The following is an 18,626-nucleotide window of genomic DNA, read 5'->3' on the forward strand; positions in this document are numbered from 1 at the left end:
TGAGGGTGAAACAGAGAGAGGGCTCAATCAATCACATTTATTGAGAGCTTATGCAAAGCACTGTACTAAGCCCTTGGGCCAATACGATATAACAGAGTTAATAGATACATTCCCTGCCCACAGTGAGCTTACAGTCTAGAGGAGGAGACAGACATGAATAGAAATAAATGAATTACGGATATGTACAGAAGTGCCTTGGGTCTGAAGCCGGAGTGAATAAAGGGTGCAAAGCCAAGTGATGGTGGTTAAGCAACTGTTCCGAACTGAACAGTTAACGGGTGAGATAGAGGGAGTGAGAGAAAATGAAAGAATGAGAGGGTGAGAGTGAAAGAGGACCAGATGGTGTTGAAAGTTGGAATCTGGCAGAATAGAAGCAGTATAATATAACTTCTCTCCCCTGCCACGCACCTTAGCTGTTTGCTCAGAACTTCTCTCTACTTGGCAGCCCGCAGTTCTGGCAGATTCCTGAAGTCAATGATGATTTAAGTACCACATCATCATCAATATCGTGTACCTTGCCTCAACAGTATGCAGAGAACCATACCATTTATTCATTCATTCAGTCGTATTTATTGAGCACTTACTGTGTGCAGAGGATACTGGGAGAGTATAGTAAAAGTAAAGATGATCTCTTCTCTCAAGAAACTCACAATCCAGTGAAAGAGGAGGGCTGACACTAACTTTGAACCAATAGTGGAAGCAGGGGACGAGCATAAAGTAAGCAAACGGTAATAGATGTAGGGATCGTAGATCAATATAAGCAAAAGGTCTAAAGGGTAGCGTGGATTGACATGTCCCAGAGAGGAGAAATTTATCAGGGAAAGCTTCCTGGAAGAGATGGGAGAGCGGTGGGTGGGGAAGGTTTGTGTTCCATTGGCAGAGTAAATCTTGTTGGAGCACTGGCAAGATAGCAGGGCCAGAGAGGAAATCGACAAGGCTGAAAGTAAAGCTAGAGGCCAGCAACAGTCAAACCAGGAGAAAGGCAGAAACCCAAAAAATGATCTTCCAAAGAAAAGCGGCACGGATAGAGCATGGGCCTGGGAGTCAGTGAATCTGGGTTCTAATCTGGGTTCCACCACTTGTCTGCTGTGTGACCTGGGGTAAGTCACCTAATTTCTCTGGGCCTCACTGACCTCATTTGAAAATGGGGAGTAAGACTGTGAGCCCACTGTGAGACATGGGCTGTGTCTAATTCGATTAGTTTGTATTGCCCCCAGTGCACACGACAGTGGCTGTTTATAGTAAGAGCTTAACAAATACCATTAAAATTTTTTTTAAAAAAACCTTCTCCCAGAGAGAGCCCAGGATTCAGTTCGCATTAAAGACAATAACTCGCTGTCTTGGTTTATTCTCATTAACCTTGGAAGACCAGGTAAGCCTTCGCTTAATCAACAGAAACTCACCGTATCGCGTTGTCAAGAGACTCCCCTGCTTTCTCTGACTTATGCCAAGCCTTTTGGGGGAAAGGGGACTTTTGGAAAAGATGTTTCCAAGGAAAAGTCCACTCGGGGCCCAAGTCAGCATGGGGCAACATTACATTGTGAGCCAAGATCTACTCCTGGGATTGACGGGCACATCCCAGGCCCTGTCCGCCACCTGCCTCACCGTGTCTGATTCCAGAGACTACCCAATCAGTGAACAGAGTAGCTCTCCCACGAAGCAGCTGTCAGTCAAGAGAATCAGCTAATCAGAAGGGGAATTGCAAACCTACCCCCTGCCACCCCACACCCCAGGAGTCAGGCCCCATCCTGCACCTCCTGCAGGAGGGCTGAATTGTACTTCCCAAGTGCTTAGTACAGCGCTCTGCACACAGTAAGCACTCAGTAAATACAACTGAATGAATGAGGGGAGGACAGGTAGAAGTTGATAACCCTGTAACCTGGAGCTCCAGTGTCTATTGAGGCTAACCAAGGCCTGAGGTTGCCCCTTTTTTGCCTGACCCTGCTGCAGAAAAGCCTGCCTTCTTCCACTGGAGGAGGAGGAGAGTGACTTGGGTTATTAAAAGCCAAGGTTGTTTTTTCAGGAACAGTGAGAGTCCCGAGGGTAGCCCTCTCTGACTTTCGTTTCAGCCTTTTATTTTGCGTGGCTGCCCTGATCGTTTTTCTAAAAAAAATTCAGTTCACGTCTCTCCACTCCTCAAGACCCTCCAGTGGTTGACCATCTACCTCCGTCTGCATCAAACAGAAACTCCCTACCATCTGCTTCATGGTACTCATTTACTTTGTCGCCTCCACCTAACCTCCCTACTAGGACACTTTGCTCCTCTAGCACCAACCTGTTCAGTGTACTTCAGTCTCAACTCTCTCACCATTGACCTCTTACCCATGTCCTCCCTCTGGCCTAAACCCCCCCCCCCCCCCGCAATATCCAACAAACCACCCCTCTCCCCACCTTTAAAATCTTATTAAAATCACATCTCTTCCAAGAGGCCTTCCCTGACTATGCCCTCTCCCTGCGCCCTGACGACTCCTCCCTTCTGCTTCACTTTTGCATCCTTTAGGCAATCTGTATCCTTTAAGCACTTCATATCCAACCCACCCTCTCTCCCCCAGCACTTACGTTCATATCCACAATTCATTTTAATGTCTATCTCCCCCTCTAAACTGTGGACTTTTATGGGCAGAGAATGTGTCCTCCAACTTGATTATATTGTACTCACTCACTGTTTAATACAGTGCTTTGCACAAAGTAAGCCCTCAATAAATACTATTGATTGATTGATCTTGTTCATTTAGGTGGTTCCATCTTTAATATTCTCTTCTCTTGTTGGCCTTTTTTCTTGTTTCTCATTCCTTTCCCTCTCTGTGGGTCTGTCTGGTCTGCTTGGACTTTGAGCTCCCTGTGGGAGAGGGACCACGTCAGCAGATTAACTTCTATTTACCTCAGTGCTTGCCACATAGTATATAATGAAAAGCATCAATAACTGTGATAATGATTATGATAAATAATTATACTCCTAGAAGAACTGAGCGTGAGCAGAACCAGCCCGGGCAGGCTCAGCCGCTCTGTATTTAGCTGAAGTTTTCACGGGAGCACATGACACCATAAAAAGGATCGTCTGCTACTTAGCTTTTGACAGAAAACCAGGTTCAATAGTTGAAGTTGCATGCAACAAGCCTTTACAGTTATTTGGTTCATTAAGGGACGACGATGTTGACTTTCCCTCAGCTAATCAATTAAAAAGACTTTTTGGGCATCTACTATGGGCAGAGCATTGTACTAAGTGTTTGAAACCAAACCAAACAATCACAATGATAAGCCATCACGTTAGCAGTCTTCTTCACCAGAATTATGTTGGTATGATACACTGCTGCAGATTTTGATTAAGCACTTACTATCTGGCAAGAATTGGGCTAAAGGCTAGGATAGATATAAGATAATCACATCAGACACTGTCCCTATCCCATCATATTTACTGATAATAATGTTGGCATTTGTTAAGCGCTTACTATGTGCCGAGCACTGTTCTAAGCGCTGGGGTAGACACAGGAATCAGGTTGTCCCACTGGGGGCTCACAATCTTAATCCCCATTTTACAGATGAGGTAACTGAGGCACCGAGAAGTTAAGTGACTTGCCCAAAGTCACGCAGCTGACAAGTGGCCGAGCAGAGATTCGAACCCATGACCTCTGACTCCAAAGCCCATGATCTTTCCACTGAGCCACGCTGCTTCTTGGTAAGCAGCAGTAAGTACTCAGTACTCAGTAAGTACTGAGTACTTACTGTGCGCAGAACCTTGTGCTAAGTGCTTGAAACCACCTGAAACAATTACAGTGATAAGCCTCCACGTCTGTACTCTTCTTCACCAGAATTGTGTTTGCTACCATGTCTTGCTGCAGGTATTGATTAAGCACTTGCTATGTGCCAATAATTGGGCTGAGTGCTAGGGTAGGTACAAAATAATCAGATAATGCCCCTGTCACAATCAATCAACCAATCAATCAACTGTATTTATTGAATACTTACTGTGTGCAGAGCACTGTACTCAGTGCTTGGGAGAGTACACTTCTCTAGATTGTCAGCCCCCTCTAGAGTGTAAGATCCTTGTGGACAGGGAATGTGTCTGTTACATCGTTATATTCTACTCTCTCAGGAGCTCAGTAAAGTGCTCTGCACACAGTAAGCTCTCAGTAAATATAACTAACTGACTGACTGAAAAGATTACAGTACAATAGACACTTTCCCTGCCCACAGTGAGCATACAGTCTAGAGTTTACAGTCATCCACACTCCCCAAGCACATCTGTTCCTTCAGTCCAAGCACGGGCTGGGTGTGAACTGAACTCTTGTTATGGGAGGAGACTCCCCAGCACAGGACTCTCCTTCTAAAGAGGGAGGGAGAACAGGTATTTTATCCCCATTTTACAGATGAGGGAACTGAGGCACAGAGAAGTGAAATGACTTGCCCAAGGCCCAACCGCAGACCAGCGATAGGCCTGGAACCAGAACCAGGTTCTACCGACTCCCCTTCCTGGGTTTTTCCCTCTAAGCCTTGTCACCAAGTCAGAGAAAATCAGATTTAATCAATATACAATTGTATTCCAAGCTCCAAATGAGATCCAGCATCAGGGAAAACAAGCCCCGGGATGAAAGAAGGTTGCCGTTTCTGATCTAGTCATCCATTCACAGAAAGGATAGGTGGCGAGAGGCAGCGGATGCCAGGGTCTGGATTTTAACTCACAAATCTGTGCCAAGGTGGATGGGGAAGTGGAGAAAGAGAAGGATCCAGAGGATGAATGATGGAATACTGCAATGGGGTTTATTTGACTGACAACTAGGATGGCAAACTGGCACCTGTCTTTGAAGTAACAGACTCCGATCTTTCAGGGCACTTCAATCTGGACTCTTGATATTCACTCTACTCTCAATCCCACAGCACTTATGTACGTATCTTTAAATTACATATTATAAATGACTTATTCATTCATATTTATGTCTGTCTCCCCCTCTAGACCGTGAGCTCTTAAGGGCAAGGGCCATTCTGCTAATGCTGTTTTATCATAACCTCCCAGTGTTCTGCACATAGTAAGTGCTCAATAAATACGATTGATTGAATCTGGCTAACGGGATGGGAATGATATGGGGGGATCTTCCGCACACCCTTTGGGGGTTGCTTTCTCCATTTCTAACCTTCATCAAGGTCATACTGAGGTCTGAGGGTGAATGTTGATTTGGTTGACCTGTGGGAAGATGTCTCCAGAAACGAGCAAAGGCAGATTGGGGTACATTCGTTCACTCATCCATTCAGTCGTAGTTAATGAGCAGCTACTGTGTGCAGAGCACTGTACTGAGCGCTTGGAAAGTACCATTCAGCAACAAATAGAGACGATCCCTACGCAACAACGGGCTCATCCCTAGAACCTGGCAGCTGGGGACAAAGAGGAGGCAAAAAGAGCATTGCCTGCAAGCCACACGATGGGAGTCAGCACTCCAAAAATCCTCAAAGATTCCCCTTGCCCTGTGAACACGGTCGCCGCTTCCCAGACATAGAACTGGGCCGCAGGAGTCAAGGTGGAGAGAGAAATGGTGTGTGTGTTTGACATGGTGGGAATGACCTTGATTTACCTTGTTACAGTGTCCTTCTCAGCCTAATCCAGTCCTAGGAGACAGTGGCATGGGAGGCCCCTTTACTGAGCTCAGTGGGGGTGGGTCAATTGCGCTACAGTTTCTGGAACGGGGCTGGATTATTCTGATTATTCTCTCGTCCATGAAGCGGGTCTCACCCAGTCCCCTTAACATTTCTCTCAGTTGTATCTGGCAGAGCAGGGAGAAGGAGCAAATTTCTGGAAACTCAAAGTTCGAAGTCCCTAACTGCTCCCCCACCCACCTCCCCACTGGGTTTCCCTTCCATTAGCACAGGCCAAGTTCCTGCTCGTCGGCTACTGTGCCGTGCAATTAGCAACAATCAATTAACTTAGCGGAAACCTGTAAGTAGCTGATTTAAGCTTCTATTTTTGCCTTTTGTTTCTTCAGTTTTGTTTGGGGAAGTTGTCAAGCCAGCAGGGATTTTCTTTGCATCATTTTTATTTATTTAAGAAACAGAACGTAAGTTCATTTGAGGTTTCTTCTGTGCTTGTCTCCCTAGTCTGAGAGAGCACTCATTTGGTAAAGATAGGAATACTGGCTTTTACTGCCAAACCACACCAAAGAAAGAAGTGGGAATCTAAAATTGTTGTTGCCCAGATATCACCACCCCTGTGACACTTGTGTACATAGCAGTATAATTTCTTTATTCATTCATTTATTCAGTCATTTTGTCTGTCCCCCCCACTCCAGACTGTAAGCTCATTGTGGACAGGGAATGTGTCCATTTATTGCTGTGTTGTTCTCTCCCAAGTGCTTAGTACAGGGCTTTGCTCACAGTAAGAGCTCAATAAATACAATTGAATGAATGAATGAACCACACCAGGAAGAGGGGGTCCCCCCTCACTGGAGCTGGCGGGTAGTGGGTTCAGAATGGACACAAGGAAACACTTTTTCTTGCCCAGGTAGAGCTCCTGAAAACTCCAGCTCCTTTACACCTAACATTTTACATCGATCAATGGCATTTACGGAGTACTTACTTTGTGCAGAGCACTGTGCTAAGCAGAGCACCCCAAATCCTTTCCCGAGGCTGCCGGAAATGCCAATCTGAGAGGACAACTCCGATCTGTATATCTCCTTTAAACAGAATTTCCAGTTGTCCCATTGCAATAGACTGTGGATACATAAATCTACGCTCAATCAATTAATCAATCAATGGTATTTATTGAGCACTTACTATGTGTAGAGTACTGTGTGTACAGTCTAAATAGACTTTAAGCTCCCTCTCTAGACTGAAAGTTCCTTGTGGGCAGGGAACGAGTCTACCCACTCTGTTGTATTACACTCTCCCCACCGCTTAGAACAGTGTTCTGCACATATAAAGTGCTTAATAAATACCACTGATTGATTGAGAGTAAAATTGAATGTGTCGATATGATCACTGCTCTCAAGGAACGTACATTTTATCAGCACTTTCCAAGCTCTCCTTGTCCACGCCTCAGAGAACGAACCACCTGTTTGAATAATCAATCAGTTGTATTTATTCAGCTCCTACACTGGGCTAAGCACTTGAGAGTACAATTAGAGGACATGGTCCTGGCCTCAAGAAGCTTACAATCTATAGGGACCCAGTAAAGGTGTTTCACCCTGCTATTTTTTAATTTTGTGTCCCGGATTCTGACTGGATCTCAATAGGTTATGGCTGACAATCAGTTCTTGAGATTAACTCTGATGAGATTAATAAAGACAACTCTATCCGCTGCTAACTCCAGTCTCCTTTAGGGCAGGAACGAGTTCTACCGACTCTATTGTATTATACTGTAAGAAGCGCTAAAGACTGTGTTTCAGTGGATAGAGCATGGCCTGAGAGTCAGTAGGACCTGGGTTCTAGCCCCAGCTCTCCACTTGTCTGCCGTGTGACCCTGGACAAGTCACTCAACTTCTCTGTGCCTCAGTTACCTCATCCTTAAAAAGGGGGTTAAGACTGTGAGACCTACGAGGGACAAGGACTATGTCCCATCCGATTAACTTGTATCTACCCCAGTGCTTAGTACAGTATCTGACACATAGTAAGCGTTAACAAATGCCATTTTTAAAAAAAGAAGAAATACCACTGTTTGAATGCTTGCTTAACAAGGACGAGAGTACATAACCTGCCACTCTGGATCCTAGAAAGTGCTTGACACATAGTAAACCCTTAAAAAAAAACCATAAAAAAGACACCAGTAATAGTGATAACTGTGGGTATTTGTTAAGATTTCAATATACTAAGTACAATACAAAGCGCTTGGGTACAAGATAATCCAATCAGACATCGTTCCCATTCTACACGGGCTCATGGTCTAAGGAGGAGGGAGAATAGATATGTCATACTCATTGTACGGAGGAGGAAACTGAAGTTACTAGCCTAAGAGCAGGCAAGTAGTGGAACTAGGATTGGATGCTAGGTTTCCTGCCTCCCAGGTCCACGTTCTCTCCACAAGGCCTCGCTCTTTTCTATGCAGCCATTCATACAATCATATTTATTAAGCCCATACTGTACTCAGAGCACTGTACTAAGTTCTTGGGAAAGTACAATACAACAGTAACAGTGACAATCCCTGCCCTCAACGAACTCACAGCCTGGGGTTAGGTCGGGGAGACAGACATCAAAGCCAATAAACAGACATCGATAAAATAGATAAAATGACAGCTATTGATATATATATGTAAGTGCTGTGAACCTGGAATGGGGGGGAAGACCAAAGGGAGAAGGTCAGGGCAACTCAGATGGGAGTGGGAGATGAGGAAAAGTGGGGCTCAGTCTGGGAGGGCTCCTTGGAGGAGATGGGACTTCAATAAGTCTTTGAAAGGGGGAAAGTAATTGCCTGACGGATCGGGCTTGGCATCCTGAGAAATAGCCGTGCTGCACTTCTGGGCTAATATCAAAGCGACGAAGGCTCTGTTTTAATGCATGTTTTTCAAAATTAAGAGCAAGCCGGGTGTGATGAAGGAAAAAAAAATACAGCAAATCTGGCTGTTCAACTAAATTGGTTGTCATTCTTCCAGACTTGCATAACACCTGACTCAAAATCCATTTAATAGCAGCACACTGCAGACCCAAATAGTCTGTCATTTTCTATAATCAGTGTAACTGTGCTTAAGGCTCAGTCAGTCAGTCAATATGATCTTTCAAAACAACATTTCCAAAGGCCACTTACAGATCCTGAGCTCTTGTCAGCCATTCCCACTCCAGTGCTTGGGTTCCTTTCATCTCAAGCCTTTGCGTTTTCTGGATGGATGTTCAGGCTCCTCCATAATGAGATAATAAAGTCTTTAGATTACCCGTCTGGGTTCTATTACTTTGGGGGGAATTGACTTCACCTTCTCTTTCACCACATATTCCAAATGTGACCTTCAAAACCACGTCGTGTTCCACCCCTGGGAGGTAATTATCCAAATCCGTGTTCGTAATGGTGGTTCTTTTATCTTGTGAGCTGTAGGGGTCCTGACAGACAGGGATTCGGAATATGACCGGCACACGGTGGGTTCCCTACACAGACCTCTACCTGCAGTACACACCGAATACAGCGTTCTGCACACGGGAGGTGACCAGCACAGCGTTCGGATGACAGGAGGCTCCCAGGACAGTGCTCGGATGCCAGGTGGTGGCCATCACGTACAGATGATGAGGTTGATGACAGTGGGGATGACGATGATGATGAGAGTGACGTTGATGAGATGATGATGGTGATGAAAATGAAGAAAATGAGAGTGGGTTGTTGTGCTGCTGGTGATGATGAAGGAGACAGAGGGGTGGACACCAGGACTAAATTGGTGAGGCAGGAAAGGTCTCTTCAACTGCGATATTAATCTCAGGGAAACTGAGTTTAGGATGGCTTGCTTTTACTGCAAGTCAAACTGCTTTCTCTCCCTCCTTTTGGCTCCCAGATTTCTCCAAATCTCTTCCTACATATACATCTTTTGTGTTGATTTAAGAATCTCACGAGAGGGCATCTTTCAAGGGAACAGATATATTTTTATTTGAATTAATTATATTACATTTTATGCAATTACGAAATGACCTATCATTTCACCCCTTACAAGAGAATTTCGGTTTCAAAGATTCCATTAAAATTTGAGGACTTTCTGTAAGTAAGAGAAAAGAGCAAGACGTTTATTTGGATTTAATGGGTTTTCATTAAGGAAATAAAGTTTTTAACAGGGTTTTAAAGGAATAAAGATAAAGCCACTGTAGAATTAAATGTATAGGGGTTTGCTAATAGTTGAAGCCATTTCTTTTCACTTCAGTGAAATTGTAGAGTTTTCTACCGCAAATGTGTGACTAAAAATCATTATAGGTGAAGTTTCCATAGATTGTCCTGATAAAGTTAAGAAACCCAGAATTCTTTTTTTCTTAATGGGCCACTTAGAGTTGTTCTAAATCCCCATCACTACTGTTGTCATAGGGTAGTTATTGTTCATGACCTTCTCAGAAAGGAACTGTTGTAGTTGCAACGGTAGCGAGAGAGAATGTATAGCTCACATTTTTCCTACTCGCCCTCCCCTCCGTGTCGACTATTTCCTTGGCTGTGTACTCCTTATGCATTCGGTTATTCACCCCAGCCCCGTGACACTTATATCCATAGACTTATCCTCCGCCATTTCCCCTATCTGAAATTGATTTCGGTGTCTACCTCCTCCTGCAGACTGTAAGCTCCTCGTTCACTAGAGAGCGTGTCTACCAACTCTATTTTACTGAAATAAAGTTACTTCCAGTAAGTAACAGTAAGTGCTCCATAAGTACCACTGATTGATTGATTGACAGAGAGAGGAGGCTGCCTGGGCTACAGAAGATGCCAAGACTTTCCTTTTGCATTTTTCAGTGGGCATCCTGCTAGGCTTATTAAAAATTCAAAGGGGGAAGGGGCCGTCTTATCCCATTGTAATGCTGAAATCTCCTCGTAGAGAAATGATAATAATAACAATAATGATAATAATAGTACTTAAGCACTTACTGTAGGCCGAGCACCGTGCTAAATGATGGAGCAAATATAATACGATCAGATACTCACAGGCTGAGGGCTAAGGAGGACACCTATCTCCTCCCCATTTTCAAATGAGGAAGCTGAGGGAGAGAAAGGTCAAGTGAGAGAGAAAGGCAAGTGGTGGAGCCGGGATTTGAGCCCAGGCTGCTTCTCCCTCAGAAGCATGGGAAGGATATGGAGTAGCCGCCAGTCCTCTCATCTTTCAAGGGGACGGACTGCTCTTCTATTTACTGGCAGCCTCTTAGTTCAACAGATAGAGGAGAGCCTTCCACATAGTGAGCTCCATTAGAGTGCAAGTTCCCCGCGGGTAAGGTCTGCACCTATTGCTTCTATGGTACAGTCCTTTTCCCAGCACTTGAACAATTCTTTCCACTGAGTAGCTGCTCCATAAATATCATTTGTGCTACTGCCCCTGCTCATTCTACTCTGGCCCCTCCTCCTACAGGCAGCAGTGTGACCTAGTGGACAGGGAGTCAGAAGCACCTTCAGAAGCACCTGGGTTCTCATCCCAGCTCTGCCTCTACTCTGCTATGTGATCTTGGACAAGTCACTTAACTTCTCTGTGCCTCAGTTACCTCCTCTGTAAAATGGGGATAAAGGCAGTGATCCCCATGTGGCTCAGGGACTATGTCCAACCCCATTTACCGGTATTCACCAGCACTTAGTAATAATAATAATAATGATGATGATGGTATGTATTAAGTGTTTACTATGTGCCAAGCACTGAAACTAAGCGCTGGAGGAGATACAAGGTAATCCGGTTGTCCCAAATAGGGCTCACATTCTTAATCCCCATTTTACAGATGAGGGAACCGAGGCTTAGAGAATTTAAGTGACTTGTCCAAGGTCACACAGCAGACAAGTGGCGGAGCCAGGATCTTTAATTCCCAAGCCTGGGCGTTTTCCACTAAGCCACACTGCTTCCAGTACAGCGCCTGACACATCGTAAGTGGTTAACAAATGTGACAATTATTATTATTGTTATTATTACTGCTACTTTGCCCAAGATCTCTTCCACATGGGGGTCTGGTTGGTCCCTCTCTCTGCTCAGCCCATGTTCCTTCTGCCCCATCCAACCTTTGGCCCCTTGTGCTTTCCGGCCCTATCCTCAGTGCAGTCATCTCTCCTCTGGGTTACTGCACCACTCAAATCATGACCTGACTTTCCCAACGTAAAGGATACGGACATCGGACAGGAAGCATCCTCTTAAATTCCAGTTGCCCTCAGGGATTCTGCCAGGGGTTGTCGGCTTAGTCGGCCGCTAAGAGTGGAGCACCATCCCAAAGCTAAAGGCTCCCCATTCTCCCTAAGAGCTCCCGTTTCTTTCGATGGGAGTCACAGGGTGGCAGTGCCATGGACCACTTTACGCAGTTTCTCCACTATTTCTCCAAGGAAGTGAGCGTGGTTTGGGGCCGCTAAGGCAACTGACTGATTTATCTTGACTACTGAGGGTCTAGGTAAAGACCAAAGCTGTTTCGAAGTTACCCATGGCGTACAGGTTCAAATTCTTTGAAACATCAAACAGTTCAAGACACTTTTGAACTGAAATTCATCCATCCTTCAATAACTTCTTCCAAACTCGACCGAAAGTACCGAAGCCCTACTTAAATCACATCTCCTCCCAGAAGCCATCCCTGATTCAGTTCTCATTTTCCCTCCCTTTTTACTTTCCCTACTGCATCATCTATGCTCTTGAGTCTCTTTGACCAAAGGACTCCATCCCCTTTCCCCACAGCACATACGTATAGTTCTTTTTACTCGGATGTTCTCCTGCCTTTGATTTACCTTAACGTCTGTCACTCCCACTAGGTTGTAAACTCCTTGAAGGCAGAGATTGTGTCTACTAGCTATTGCAATCTTTCAGGGGCAGAGCTCAGTCCTCTGTAAAGAATAGGTGCTCAATAAATAATAATAATTATCATCATTATTATTCTTACAGTATTTGTATAACATTTATGTGACAAACACTGTCTGTTCCAAGCACTGGGATAAATACAAGACAATCAGGTCGGACACAGTTCCTGTCCCATATGGGGCTCACAGTCTAAGTCGGAGAGAAAACATTGATTTGACTGATTGCAACTTGAGACATAATAGTTAATTGCCGTTTGCCATCATCAGAGGGCTTAAAATTATTCATTTTCCAGGATTTTATTTCGGAATCCATAGTCGGTCTGTTTGGCGCCATAAAAGGATCATTCACGGTAGCTTGTTAAATAACCAATAACAAAGCCTTTCATTCTTTGCCTCAAGAATGTCCAATTAATCGCAATCATATTTATTACAATACCAAAAACTTCGTGACACTAAAAGTGAACTGTTCTACACCATCAGATATGGTAGCGTTTTCAGAAACCTATTAAATTCATATCCCAGACAAAAAGCATTAATCTACATAGGGCCTTTAAAAATGAGTAGAACTAGAGTCTCCGAACTAATGATTCATAAAATCATTTGCAGCTATTAGTCTATAAGGATAAGTGCTCTTAGTGCTTTTATTTCGGTGCTTGCTAGCCCGCCATCAATTTAAAATCTCTCCGGTGTGATGGATCTTTGTCTATCATGGAATCCGGGGAGATCCCTGTCAGAATTTCACCATTTGGATTGCTATGTACAATTGCGAGTGTCACAATATGGAATAATAATCCAAGCCATTTAGGCACAAATTCTCCTGCAGAGTCTCACGCCTAGCAGTGCTGAGAGGCAGTTGCTTAACATCGCATATAAACCTGTGATTACTTCCTTTAAATGAAGGTGATTTTCACATAACAAGCTAAGCTGCCTCTCTGAGGCAAGGACACACTTCAGAGAACGAGGCAGAACCAAGCATCGGGGGTCCATGGGCACCGAAGTCAGACCCCCTCCCCTCTGACATCAGGAGCCTTGTGGGGTGAGGTTTGCTATTTGGCTTGAACTCTGACCCTGAGGGGAAAGCTCACATTGGACAGGCGGGTGGTCCTCTGCAATGGCGATGAGAGACCATGTACGGAACACATCAGTTCTCCATCTCTTTGCCTGGGGAGGCGGCGTGACCTAGTGGAGACAGCGAGGGATCGGAAATCCCGAGACCCAGGTTCTAGATGTGACTTTGCCACTTGCCCACTCTGTGATCTTGGGCAAATCACTTAACCTCTCTGGCCTCAGGTTTCTCCTCTGTTTAGAGGGAATGAAATACCCGCTCTCCCTTGCCTTTTAAACTTTGAGATGAGCACAGCATCTAATCTGATGATATCGTATCAACCTCATGTCTGGAATCGAGTAAGAGCGTAGTAAATGCTGTCATTACTATTCTTATCATTGGCTTTAACTCAATCAGCTCGCTCCCTCCTACCTTACCTCTCTAATCTCCTACTATAGCCCAGCCCACACACTCCACTCCTCTAGTGCCAATTTACACACTGTGTCCCAGCCTTGTCTAACGCATCGCCTCCCTCTGTCCCACCTCCTCCCTGTGCCCTGGAAGTCCTTCCCCCTCCATATCTGCCTTATTAAACCTTATCAGCCTTATTAAGGTCATATTTCCTCCAAGAGGTCTTCCCTGATTCAAGCTCTCTTTTCCCCGGCTCCCTCTCCCTTCTGCCTCATCTGTGCACCTGGATAAGTGACCTTTGCGCACTTGATATTTGCCCCACCTTCAACACCACAGCACGTATATACAGAACTATATATTATATATTATAAGCTATTTGTTCTTATCGACATCTGTCTCCCCGTCAAGACTGTAAGCTCGTTGTAGGCAGGGAATTTGTCTACCCACTCCGTTGTATTGTACTCTCACACCGGTTAGTACGGTAGCCTGCAGCTGTGCCACTTGTCCGCTGTGTGACCTTGGGCCAGTCACTTAAATTCTCTGTACTTCTGTTACTTTATCCGTAAAATAGGGATTAAATCCACCTCCCTCCTAATTAGACTGTGAGCTCCGTGTGGGACAGTGATTGTGTCCAACCTGACTACGTATTATCTACCCCAGTATTCAGAACAATGCTTGACACATAGTAAGTGCTTCACAAATATAATGATTTTATTAATTAGCACTCAATTAATACCATGGATGAGGATGATGATTGGGGAAAAAGATGACAAATGACTCTTGATTTCATCTCCAAAATCACTAGCTGGACAGAGCAAAGTCAACAACATGGCGGCGATAACCACTTAACTGGGCTGACTCCTTTTCCAAGGCAGTGAGGATGACAGGAATATTGAAGCTGAGCACCTGGGGGCCCAATTAATTAGCCATCAATCAACAGCACTGCCCCAGCATTCCCTGGGTGACCAGCACAGTGCTGAAAACTATGGCCGGAAGCAGAGATCACCAGAGCCACAGCCCCTCTCCTCCGGGATCTGCCAGTCCAAGACGACCACCGGGCAAACACAGACACACAAACATCCCAATTCACAAGCGACGCAGATGGCGGAACCATGAAAATGTTTGGAGCGTAAACAAAACCCAAGACACAGAAGAAAATTAGAAAAATCTCTCTCTTTCTGGAATACATATGCATTTATATGTACGTATACATATACCCACTATACATATTCATGTGAATAAATATATATGTAACAGATATATATGTAAATTAATTCATGTCTCTATATAAACTGGTATACACGCAGATGAGAAGTAGTTTGGCGGAGCGGAAAGGGCAAAGGCTTGAGAGTCAGTGGAACCGGATTCTAGTCCTGGCTCCACCCCGTATCTGCTGTGTGACCTTGGGAAATCACTTAACTTCTCTGTGCCTCTGTTTTCTCCTTTGTAAAATGGGGATTAAGACTGTGAGCCCCAGGTGGGACAGGGACTGTGTCCAACCTGATTAACTTGTATCTACCCTAGCGCTGAGTCCAGCACCTGGAACACAGTAAGCTCTTAACAAATACCATTAAAAATATGTACATATTTGTTCAGGGATACAGAGCTGTCCATAAATGCATGTATGCTAGTAAAGGCATGGGGCTGACTGGAGGCTGGTGGGGGCGACCTGGGCAGACTTGTGGGAGGAGGTGGCTTTGTCATAGGGTTTTGAGCTCAGGGAGGAGTTGAGTTGGCATAAAGAAGGGAGGACAGACCTCGTGGGCATGACCTGGATAGTCTGTGTAATAGGGTGGCGAACAGGGGTGGCATCCCATGGGGCAGCACACCAGAGACCCTGAGTGAGGGGCAAGTGGACAGGATATATCAGTGTGTGGGCACCCCCTTGGCTCTCAGCCTAGTCCAGTGGTCTGTTCCCAGTGGCCCCCATGCCAGTGGCCCACACTGACCCTAGACAATTCGCCTCCTCAACAGGAAGAAGAGTCACATGTTGATATTTCATATAAGCATCATTCTTTAGGCAACCAGGCTTCTGCATTTGACCGGTACATCGATCAACCCATCAGTAGTGTTTCCTGAGTACCTACTGTGGGCATAATAATAATAATAATGGTATTTATTAAGCACATACTATGTGTCAGGCACTGTATTAAGCATTGGGGTGGATAATAATGTTGGTATTTGTTTGTTAAGCGCTTACTATGTGCCGAGCACTGTTCTAAGCGCTGGGGTAGACATAGGGTAATCAGGTTGTCCCACGTGGGGCTCACAGTCTTAATCCCCATTTTACAGATGAGGGAACTGAGGCACGGAGAAGTTAAGTGACTTGCCCACAGTCACACAGCCGACAAGTGGCAGAGCTGGGATTCGAACTCATGAGCCCTGACTCCAAAGCCCGTGCTCTTTCCACTGAGCCACGCTGCTTCTCGCAAATCAGGTTGGGCACGATACCTGTCCCATGTGGGGCTCACAGTCTCAATCCCCATTTTACAGATGAGGGAACTGAGTCACGGAGAAATGAAGTGACTTACTCAAGGCCATATGGCAGACAAGTGGTGGATCTGGGATTAGAACCCACGACCTTCTGACTACCAGGCCCATGCTCTATGAACTACACTATGCTGCTTCCCCACTGTACTATCTATCGGGTACTGAGCACGTAATATACAGACAACTGGACGAGCATCTACTCTGCAGGGTGCTTTACTGAGCAACCACCCTGCTATTGGCAAGCGCTGTGCCAAGCGTGAGTAAGAGTCGCAGGCCCAGCCCAAAAAGATTTTATCATTTTACAGAAGAGATGGAAGGATATGTCATTCACAAATAGAATGGGGGAGAGGGACAAACCAGGTCTGCGAAGCAGTTCTAGAAACTTTAAGAAGACCTCACTAATCATGTTTTCACTCATGGAATGATTAATGAAAGTGGAATAAGAAAGAGTAGGAATTACAGAATTATTGATAAAATTATGGCCAGGGCCTTGCCACAATTCATTCATTTTTAATGCGGCACTTTGTTCAAAATAATTTATCAACCTCAAAATCTCTTCATTTTAATATACGGGGCCTAATTTGATTTATATTGTTATCTGATTTCTCCGGGGCACTTTCATATTTGACCTTGACAAAATACATCACAAACGCTACCCGTCAAATCACAGGGCATTTTGAGCTCAGCCTGGACTCTTTCTCCCTCAAGAGGAGAGGGCTGTTTACCTCCTAGATGGAGTTACCGTCATCACAACAAATTAATGAACAAGGGGGGGATAAATAGTCACACCAGAGGCAGAATGAATGACTGAAATGGGCTGTGCTGACATTACTTTTTGAATGCCAGAAAGAAATTCATTATCGAAATGGCTGGAAGTATTTTTCTGTTTATTTCTGCTCTCCTCCCTCCAACTTTCTAAATACTTCCCTCAACAACGGAGGAGAAAATTCAACTGGGGCATTGAACAAACAAAGAAAATTTTCCATGACAAAAAAAAAAAATCAACTGTTGTTTGTTTTGCTCTGGTCTATTTTCAATTTTAGCAGCTCTTTAGAGTAGGTCCTCTGGGGTTTAATGCTGGGGAGTTGGTAATCCAGCCAGCGGTTTTGTGTTAATATTCATTCTTTTACTAATTACAATGGAAGCAGAGAAGGGTTAATCAAATTATTTTGGAAAACATTATCCTCCCGTTTAGCTTTAAAGAATTTTGCAACAAGCTGTTTGTCATAGGTTTGGCAGGGTTTCAAATGTTTGGCTTCTTATATATTAGGATGTTGCAGGGGCTAATGGCCTATAGTAAAAACGTTCTCTTTCATGTACAAATTAATTGCATTCTTCTGCCATTCGCATCAGCATGTCTTACTTTGCATTTTGAGGCTTTTAAAAGTTTTATGTGCCACCAGAACCCAGCCACATGGGCAGCTCAGACCATTTCTGCCACCATTTGCCTGTCGGGAAAGCTGAATCCTGAGATGATTTGTTTAGTTTTTATAGTATTTCTAAAGTGCTTACAATATGCCAGACAATGTGATAATAATAATAATGGTAACAGTGGTATTTGTGAAGTGCTTACTATGTGCCAGGCTCTCCACTAATAATAGGGGTAGTGGGAATAGTAGGATCATTAATAGTTGAGGTAGGGGTAGGAGGAGGAGAAGAAGCAGTAATTGAATATCCACTGGATGCTGTGCTTTGAAAGGTCTTGGGAAGTACGAAACAAAGACATGTCACATATTCTCCCCACATGAACCTTACACTCTAATGGAAGAGACGGGTGTGGTTTCAAGGAAAATCCCACACGAGCGTTGGCCCGTCAAGAATGTGACACATAATAATAATGTTAGTATCTGTTAAGCGCTTACTATGTGCCGAGCACTGTTCTAAGCGCTGGGGTAGACACAGGGGAATCAGGTCGTCCCACGTGGGGCTCACAGTCTTAATCCCCATTTCACAGATGAGGCAACTGAGGCACCGAGATGTTAAGTGACTTGCCCAAAGTCACACAGCTGACAAGTGGCCGAGCCGGGGTTCGAACCCATGACCTCTGACTCCAAAGCCCGGGCTCTTTCCACTGAGCCAATGGCAACCTCCCAGTTCACAGGACATCTGGTAGAAATGAGGGATTTTGGTCCTTTAAAAACTCCCCCAATTTGATAGAAAGAGGAATATTGTCATTTTGGCAGTGTTCTAGCCACTCTGTACTGTGCTGGGTACAAATGGCCCATCCAGCCCTGAGAGCACTGACAGTCTGCTTGGAGGGTCTATGTCCTGGTTAGT

General features: G+C 44.7%; 1 long non-coding RNA gene across 1 annotated transcript; it reads left to right on the plus strand.

Annotated features, from left to right (window-relative positions):
• Positions 1 to 13,253: 13,253 nt before the first annotated feature.
• On the plus strand, positions 13,254 to 15,117 carry LOC120638630. The gene is made up of 2 exons (XR_005660392.1): positions 13,254 to 13,439; positions 14,665 to 15,117. It is a non-coding gene; the product is annotated as an uncharacterized LOC120638630 (long non-coding RNA).
• The last annotated feature ends 3,509 nt before the right edge of the window (positions 15,118 to 18,626 follow it).

The sequence above is a fragment of the Ornithorhynchus anatinus genome, chromosome 9, assembly GCF_004115215.2.
Source record: "Ornithorhynchus anatinus isolate Pmale09 chromosome 9, mOrnAna1.pri.v4, whole genome shotgun sequence".
Lineage (NCBI taxonomy): Eukaryota > Metazoa > Chordata > Mammalia > Monotremata > Ornithorhynchidae > Ornithorhynchus > Ornithorhynchus anatinus.